The following is a 9,678-nucleotide window of genomic DNA, read 5'->3' on the forward strand; positions in this document are numbered from 1 at the left end:
CCCAGAGAGCCAGAAATGGTAAATGGTAAATGGATTTGTATTTATATAGCGCTTTTCTAGTCTGATGAAGACCACTCAAAGCGCTTTACAGTACAGTTTCACATTCACCCATTCACACACACATTCATACAGTGCATCTACTCGCAGCACTTTGTTATTCTATGGGGGGCTATTGAGGGTTCAGCATCTTGCCCAAGGACGCTTCGGCATGCAGATGGTTCAGACTGGGGATCGAACCGCCGACCTTCAGGTTGGAGGACGACCACTCTACCCCTCAGCCACAGCCGCCCTCAGAAGGGGGAGCTGTAGGTCAGTGGTTCTCAAACTTTTTCTGTCGTGCCCCACTTTGGGTCTAAAATATTTTTCATGCTCCACCCGCTCCCCCGCACCAACAAAATGGGCCAAGTTTAACATGTGTTTACATAACATACACATGAACATTAAATCCGCATCAATTTCAGGAATTTCTGATTTTTTTTTTGTGAAAAATCATTTTTCAAACAACTTTTTGTGACATTTCTCGCTTATTTAAAAAAATAGTGCCATAACTTTGCTTAAATCCAACATAATTTAAGTACTTTTGGTGACATTTATCACTACATTCCTCCATCAGTGTGTACTTCTTCAATAATAGACAAAAAATTAATTCAATTGAAATCACTTTGTAACAAAGATGATAAAGCTCAACCAAAAAGAACACATGCATGTGACTGAGGTGTAATGTTTCTCAGTGTCTTCTTAATTTGTTTGGTCTCATAGAGTTTTCAGATATAAAATACACACTGGTCTCTCCTCATGTCCTACCAGACTGACTGTGAACCCAAGAGCAAGACCAGTGGTGGAGGCAGTACTGAAGTTTAGTACTTAAGTAAAAGTACAAGTACCCAGGAAAATATATACTTAAGTAAAAGTAAAAGTACTACATCAACAATCCTACTTAAGTAAAAAGTACTTACGTTTAAATTTACTTTAAGTATTTAAAGTAAAAGTACTCACGCAATGGGTTGTCTCTCAATGTCTAGGCTGTGCCATTTTGATAAAGAATGCAGATATAGCTACTGGTAATACTCATGCCTCTACAGATGTCACTACTAGTAATAATTATAAGCAACAACATTTGCAGGTATGGCCTTCCCCTTTAAGGAACGGGCCCAGAGAGTGGCGTAGTGCACCTGGGTAACTTGCGCAAGAAGTGTGTGAATAGGAGAAGTGAACGAGCACCTGGAGGTGATGAGAGTGTTGCTCCGGTGGACAGGCAATAAATAAAGTGGCGGCGTTAAAACTAAAGAAACGTCTCCTCCTCCTTCTTCACGGAGTGGTCCGGACGGCTGCTTACCGGCCACTGTGTGTGACTGTGTGTGTGTGTGCGTATGTGTGTGTGTGTGTGTCACCCACATACGGAGCTGCTCCGTCACAGCAACATTTCGGCGAAATTGTTTTCAAAAAATGTAACGAGTAACGACACATATTGTAGAAATGTAGCGGAGTAAAAGTATAGATAATAGCTGCAAAATGTAACGGAGTAAAAGTAAAAAGTATGCACTATTATTTTGACTTAAGTAAAGTACAGATACGTACAAATTTACTTAAGTACAGTAACAAAGTAAAACTACTTCGTTACATTCCACCACTGAGCAAGACAGGTTTCATCGTACTTCCTTTTCAACTTGGCTTTTGAACACCGTCTCTTGTTTGTCTCTGACCGGCTGCCTCACGTGAACGAGCTCTGATCTCCTGTGTGTGTCTCCGAGCGAGCGAGTGAGTGGGGGCGGGGCTTAGCCCCGGGGCCTGAGTGTGCGCGCGACGTGCACAACACTGCACAGGAGCCGCTGCAGAGGGGCTGAAGCCGCGGGCTGCCGACCCCTGGCTACGGCGAACGAGCGATTTGTTTACTGCTCCGCCGTTAAAGAGATGCAGACGTCAAAACATTAGTTCGGCTATAATATTAGTTCCGCCTCACATGTCCTCCTCCCGGTCGCGCCCCGCCACACAGTTTGAGAATCACTGCTGAAGGTTAGGTTACTGCTGCAGTGTTTAAGTAATAATAATAATCATAAGATGGTATATCTTCATATAGATATCGTACGTTTAGCTTGATGAACCGGCTGTTATAGACATGTTAGTGTTTCATGCTGTGATGTAGATACTGCAGGTTGATACTTCCAGGTTTGAGTTGAGAGACTTTTTAAATGATGTTGATTTACATGCAACAAGATGAAGCTTACACATGGAATACGTTACAGATTACATTTTTGGGCATGTATTCTGTATTCTGTAAGGAAATACGTTTTGAAAGTATCCTTCCCAACACTGGGTAAGGCAGATGTTGTGGAGGAGACACCAGCACTGAAAGACAGAGGAGCAGGAGCACACAGATCCTCACTCTTCACCAGTAAGCTGCCAAAGTCCATCATACCAGGTGTACTGTGTGGATAATTCACAAAGAGAAAGACATTATAGTATATATACATTTAATCATATAATGATAGAAATATATATTGCTTACCTGTATTAACAAAATAATTACAACAAATATTGTGCAGTGAGGTTTAGGATTAAAATTTTGATCTTGTTGTGCAATAGGAGTAGACTTGACGTTGGCTAATTATTAATAATTATGAAATATGATTATTAAAATAATAAAAATTATCTATCAAAAATAATTAAATTATTAATTGAAGATGATCAGTAATCAAATAACAATAAAACCACTAATGAGAAAATAGGAATTATCAATTAGAAAGTACAAGCTATCAATTAACAATGATAAGGTTATCAACCAAGAATAATGAAAATAATTAGTCAAAAACAATAAAATTATCAATTTAAGAATAATACTATCTATATTAATAATTGAGAAAGGGGGGCACCACCCTGGTTTCCAGGGACCAACGATGTCAAGCTATAATTATCAGTCTCATAATGATAAATGTCAAATTAATAATGTCAATATTTTAATATTAACGATTACTTAATAAACAGTGAAGGCTTCTAAGTTCGAGCACAGGCAATCATAATCCAGCTGCAATCACATACATATGCACAAATAATCACAGACTACAGATACTTTAATTACAAAAGTATTTATTAAAAAGGGGAAATAAAGTTATAATGTTATTCAATGATTTATCATTTTAACAAGCTCCAATATTTCAAAGATAAACACAGCAGCAGCACTTATCACAATTCAGAAAATACATGTAAAACCTGCGGTCTACCTATGTATGTCTGTCTCTGTGTGTGTATGTCTGTGTCAAAGTGTCTCTCTGTTTGTGTGTGTCTATGTGTGTGTATGTGAAATAAAGTTAGTGTTATTTAATGATTTATCATTTTAACAAACTCCCATATTTCAAAGATAACAACAGCAGCTTATCACAATTTAGAACACGCATGTAACCTCTGGTCCATCTATGTGTCTCTGTGTGTGTGTATCTGTCTGTGTCTATCAATGTGTGTGTGTGTGTGTGTGTGTGTGTGTGTGTGCGAGAGAGAGAGAAAAAGAAGGGGCGTGGCGATGACGCAGTCACGTAGTGACATCACATCTAAGATGGAGGCCGATCATGATTCGTGGAATCAAGGCCTAAAAACTCTCAAAATGGCGGATTGACTACAAAACAAGATGGCGGAGCCGTTATGAATTTAGAGCCAGAATAGGAGGAGAGAGGGAGAGAAGGCGTGGCAATAATAGACTCAAGATGGTGGTTTAACTTAACGTTATCCAAAATGGAGAATATGTTAATGACACCATGTGGCCGGAGCGCACACTGGTGTTCGTCACATGAATTACACCAAGGAAATTTTAGACAAAGAGAATTCTTATCTCTGCTTGGCTTTGGGGCCGAATGGTTTCCAAATGTGTTCAGCCTCTCTAAGCATAGATTTAACTATGTGACACTAACTGTATTATAAATACAGATCGGAAGTGTGTATAGGTCGGTTTAGAAGGAGAGAGAGAGAGAGAGAGAGAGAGAGAGAGAGAGAGAGAGAGAGAGAGAAAACATGTAAGGAGAGTTCAAAGAAGCTCTTAAAAACACGCCAGAGATAGATTAACAGTGATTCACCCCTCAGCCCTCAAGCGAACGTTGTGGGCCGAGGTTCTGATCGGTGAAATCACTGCAGACTCACACAGACGTTAACAGTGCGGGCGGAGGCGCTTCTCGCGGCCCTATTTACTGTAACACAAAAACATTGCCATCAAACCGGAAACCGGAAGTAGCGGCTCGGAGTAGTGGCCGGCTAAAACAATGGAACACGGAGGTTCCATCAACAAAATACACTCAAGTATTAAATCAATATGCTACGTATTAAAACTAACATCTGCCCAGACAACATAAGCCTCTCTTACTGTAACCATGGTTTCGTGGGGTGCATGCGCGTGGCGCGAATCTCCCGGAGGTTCAGTGAATCGCTTGAAGTCTCTCAGGCGGGCTCTCGTGAGCACTGCAGCTGGGCCGGAGCCGATCCGTCGTGCTCCGTGGCGAGATGAGGTTTCGTCTTCTTCTGCATCAGCGGAGCTCGTGCTCACTCACAGGAACGTGCGGCTGCTTGTAGCTGTTGTAGATCGTGTGGAGAAAGAATAAAAGTAAAGTCCGTGGGGAAAAATGAAACAGTCTGAGATCGTCCAGCGAGCAATTTCCTGTTTGGTCTTTCAAAGTTAAAACAGAAAAAGTCCTTTTCAAAATAAAAAACGTCGACTAAGATAAAATAATAAATGAATGAAATTAATTGAAACAAACATCTTATTGCCTCCTTAAGCAACGGGAACCTCTGGTCAGACCTGAGGAGGCCTAACTGGAACGTCAGTGCTGGAGTGAAAAAGAGGACAAAGAATTAGTTGCCTCCTTAAGTTGCTGGGTTAACTGGTGAGACCCCGTGGGGGGGTCTCGTTGTCACATCAGCATCGGAGGAAAAAGAGAGAGGTTTCTGGGAGCTCAGCCTTTTTAAGTCATGTTCCAGGTGACTCCCCCCTGGGAGGAGGGGTCAGGGGTCAGTGTGGCCCCCGGCCAATTAACTATCAGAATTTGGCCCCAAGGGGCGGCTTACAGTGGTGGACCCAGGAAGTGACCTGCTGCCACATGGAGATAAGGGCCCCATGCTGGATTTTGAAATGTAAGGGGTCTCCTGAAGTTGGTCTAAGGTTTTACGACTCTTTGTTCTAAGTCAGATCACTGGGCCTTCCCCAACAATCTGGATCAAGGATCTTTTTCCCACATAATGAGAAAGGGTGTGAAATATTTGTGAATTTCTCAAGAAATAATGCAGAGATCTGAATGAAAAAAAATAATTTGTTGAGGACTGATATCGATGATCGGCTGCGATTTGGTGCCGCTTTATTGAATTTAAGGGGACTGTATATGTGCTCTACTGAGGCCCACTCTTGTAAGTGGCATGCACCAGAGAAATCACTGTATCGCATCTAAGTCCCTTTTAGTGTTTTAAGTTTTTTTTAAATCAAGATTCATCATCCAAGATAGTAAGAGATACACATGGACGGCTTGGTGCTGATCCATATTCCCTCGCTGCTTCTACCTCATGGTTCAAATACTACTCACTTTTTTGGACTTCCCAGATCCAGCAAGGCCAGGTCTTGCAGGTTGTTATTGACAAAGGTCGAAGGAGAGTCACTGAGTGAAGTGGAGAACTGCTGCGGAATGACGTGTGGGGCTGAGGCAGCGGGCAAGGCCATGCTTAATGATTGAGTCTGGGCTAAGGTGGTCAATCCTGAACTGAGGCGCTGCGGGAATAAGACCGATGTCGTTGAGAAAGATTCGGTAAAAACCGGAGGAGTCGGCAACACAGGGCCAGGGAAGCTTAACGTGGAGGCAGTTGTAGAAAACTTAATAGGGTTAAATGGGGCTGCAGCTGCAGAGAAGCCATCTGGAAAAAGTGAATATGTAGATAAGGTAGGACCAGAGGGCGAAGTTGTGTCAAAGAGATGCACATCCTGACTGGGATCCTGAAACATGGCAATGCAAAATATGAATAGTTAGAAATATTTGACATGAATAATTGGAATTGGGTTAGGGTTAGGGCTAACATTTAATTGATTTACTTACAGAGCCAGGTTCATTGACGCCTGCAAACAAACATATGTAAAGGAAAAAATATGTAAAAACATGTTGCATCTACGTGTTGATTAATGCTGTCATGAAAACACACTGCGAATAAAAGTAAATTAAACTGCACCTTACCTAAGGATAGCAGCTCTTCATCCAGCAGAGAAAGAGCAGCAGGGGGTGCACTGGGGCTCGGGGACAGAGGCTCAGCAGCAGCAGAGCCACACAGCAGGTCATCGGGAAAAGACAGAGAAGAGGTCGGAGGGTGTTTCTCTGGCGGTGAAGGGCTGTTGAAATCCAGACCCACCAGGTCAATCAGGACCTCTGACTGGTTCGTACTGCTAGTGCCCGGCAGATTGAGGAAAACATTTGCACAGGACAATAAAGATGCATTCAGTTGAATCAGATAATACTGAATCCCTAAATCTGTCAAGTAAAATTAAAGGGTCAGTTCAGCCAAATACATGGCCTATGGCGAACTACCCAGACATATGCATCCAGTTTTAACCGTCTGAGAGATATAAACTGCTCAGGAGATACACACTGTCTTTTCAAACAATTTGATCTGAATAGCTCAAGATAATCAGAGACCCTGCGGTTGTTCGGACTTTACTCTGTCTTATAAATTAAAGTGATATGTTTTTGTACAATGCTACCTATGTCAAAACAGGATCGCTGTCCTTTGTATATTGTTCATTTGTGAAACGCACAAAACGGAAACTTGTGTAAAACACACAATTACGTTTAAGGGAATTGAAAATATGGCAAAATAATGATCATTTTCTACTCCTAACTGTGCTGTTCTACTCATTAAAATATACCTTGTTGGACTGATGTCCATGGTTGTTGTGCTTCTTCACTCTCTCCGTTGAGAGTCTGTCCTTTCACAATCTTCTTGTAGGAGTTAATGACATGGGACAGGTCATCACTGGCCTGCAGGATGTCTCCTGATAAGTACATTTTTACAGTTCAATCAAGGTGAGATTCATGACTTTCTGAAACAACGTTAAACATGTTCTCTAAATGGAAGAAGTCTGTGAGCAGAATATCTTCCAGTCATGTGGGCACTCTGGTCTGACAGGCTGTTGGCTGTCATCAACACAAGGCCTGTGTGAATCATGACTCAACCTTTTCATTATTAATTAGGCTAGCAAGAGCACGCCATCAGGATCGATGGAGCCAAATGACAGGATTTCTCACCCAAGCTGCTGTCATTGTCCTCGGTCTCAGTGGCGAGTTGAGACACAGTTTGCCTGAGCTTGTCACAATCACCATACAGCTCCTGAAGAGAAAGATGAAAAAAAAAAGACATCGTAAATGTAATTTAGACAAAGAATATAAAAAGCTAATTTAAGATTTATGTGAAATATGTTATTTATGGTAGGCATCACATGACCAGGGTAATGCTGTAATGCGGTTACCGTCACAGCTCTACTGGTTAACATGCGTCCTGGGAGTTCAGATCATAAGTGGCCGGCGCTAAATTAATCTGTTCACACCTGAAATTACAATACATCCTGAATGTGTCTCCCGTGATCACTTGAGATGGGATCTCACTTCCCCACTGCAAATAAACAATTTCTGTTCATGAAGTCCAAATCACACTATCCAGTCGCGGTGTGCAGATCTGCTATAGAATATGATTTTTCCCCGTTTGAAAAATACAAAAATAAAATGTCAACGTTGATATTATGAGGGTGTTTACAAACAAAATCGATGTATGGACATTAAAAAAAGAGTAAAATTCCTTGGCACTAGTTAAAATTGGAGGAGTTCAGAGGAAAGGAGGACAGGTGGTCCATCATATATGGTCCAGGGACGCATATGTGTTCACACAGCACAAAGAATGTGGCCACGTGTGTCCCAGACCTCCTACGAATGTGGTCCGAGTCCTCGGCTCTCAGGCTGTATTGAGGACGCATTTCGGTGCATTCAGACCTGGACCGTGATCAAATCTCTCAGAACAGATCTTACTGACAGGTCTGAATGGGGTCAATGAGTCGGTTTTAACTGCTTAATGCAACGTTAAATCAAGCCGGAGCAAAGTGCTATAAACACATTTGAAGCCGTGTAAGCAAGATCAGGACTTTGTAACAGTGTTTCCAGAAGGATCATTCAATAACAAAGAAATGACTGAATCTGTTTCAAAAGGTTTTTTAAGGCTCATCAGCAGAAGAACGAACCCTGATAAGCTCCTTGTCTTCTTCCGTGGACTCTTGTGGGCTGAAGTGTGCGAGCATCTCACTGAGGAGTTTGACACTGTTGTTGACTGCCTCCAGTGGGCCTTTTTGTTTGGTCACTTTCTGTGTTCTCACTTCGTCCTGTGACAAGAAAGAAAAGGTTGAGCTGCATAAAGAGACCCAATCAAACATGAGTGTCAGTATAAACCTGTGCGGTGGGGTTTCGAGATAAAAGCTGAGAAATGCTTCCGATTGGCTTCCAGTTTCTCGAGATAAACGCCATCCCTGACAGCACATGTATGTAACGGTACACGGTAAATAACACTCAAATATTCATGTCGCCCAGTAACTAGTTATACTATTTCTTTGCACTACTTGTATTTGATTTCCCATTCATCAGTCTCTGAATATATTGTCCCTTGTTTCTTTTTTTTTGCACTATTCTTAACTTAATGTATATTTCATCATTATAATATTTGAATACCATGTGAATGTATCTTCTCTAGTTACTGCCACTTTTGATAAGAATTGGTTTCACTGTATCATGCCACTTCCTTATTGTATTTTCATTTCAGTTGTTATTTCTATCATGCACTGGTTCTGCATTACTCTGTAGACATATTATATTTAGATATGACTTATAATACACTTTATACTTTTACTCTCACTTAATGGCATCTTGCTCTGTTCACTGTATTATATTATTGGCACAGGACTTTGCTTCCTTCGGGATTGATAAAGTCTTTTCTTATCTTGTTGAAGGCTTGGGAATAACATCAAGCTCTGTCCCTCCATAGACCCGCGTATAGAACCAACCCAGACAGATATTATCCAGCATTTGAAACGTCTCCAGTGAATCGTCTCGTTCCCTCCCTGCAGACACGGAGCTCCCGTGTGTTATTGCTGCTTTACATCCTGTTTGAAATCTGGGTAAGTTAACGCCTCGGGCTGTTTATGCAACTCCAGGGAGCGAAAGCTAAAGCGGACTATGTGTTAACACGGGAACAGAACATTTGAATTATCCTCAACATTTAAATATACATATCTTTTCTGAAACTAATGAAGGCAAATTCACACATGTGGACAGAAATAAACAGTATAAATTAAAAGGTGTAAATATTGCTAACATTATGTTTGATGGGGGTCATCATTATACATAACAGAGGATAACTTTGCACATGCATTCCTTAAATTTACTTGCCTTCCTGTGGAAAAAGTTGTTTTCCCAGTTGAACAACCACAGCAGGGAAGCATGATTGATCAAAACTCTTTCAGTGTGATATTAACTTGTATTTCAGCCAGCGTACTTTGGGGGATTTAATAAAAATGTTTATTTGGCACATTATATAAAATGGTGTTTCTGGTATGTAACTTAAAAGTACCTCTTTAATGGTAGGATAATTTCTCTCCCTCATCTTCCTCGTGGTAAGTGGATGATGGTC

General features: G+C 41.3%; 1 pseudogene; it reads right to left on the minus strand.

Moving 5' to 3' along the window:
- Nucleotides 1-9,678, minus strand: part of LOC133024793 (ADP-ribosylation factor-binding protein GGA3-like) — a 55,502-nt pseudogene extending 45,824 nt beyond the window's left edge.

The sequence above is a fragment of the Limanda limanda genome, chromosome 18 (assembly GCF_963576545.1).
Source record: "Limanda limanda chromosome 18, fLimLim1.1, whole genome shotgun sequence".
Lineage (NCBI taxonomy): Eukaryota > Metazoa > Chordata > Actinopteri > Pleuronectiformes > Pleuronectidae > Limanda > Limanda limanda.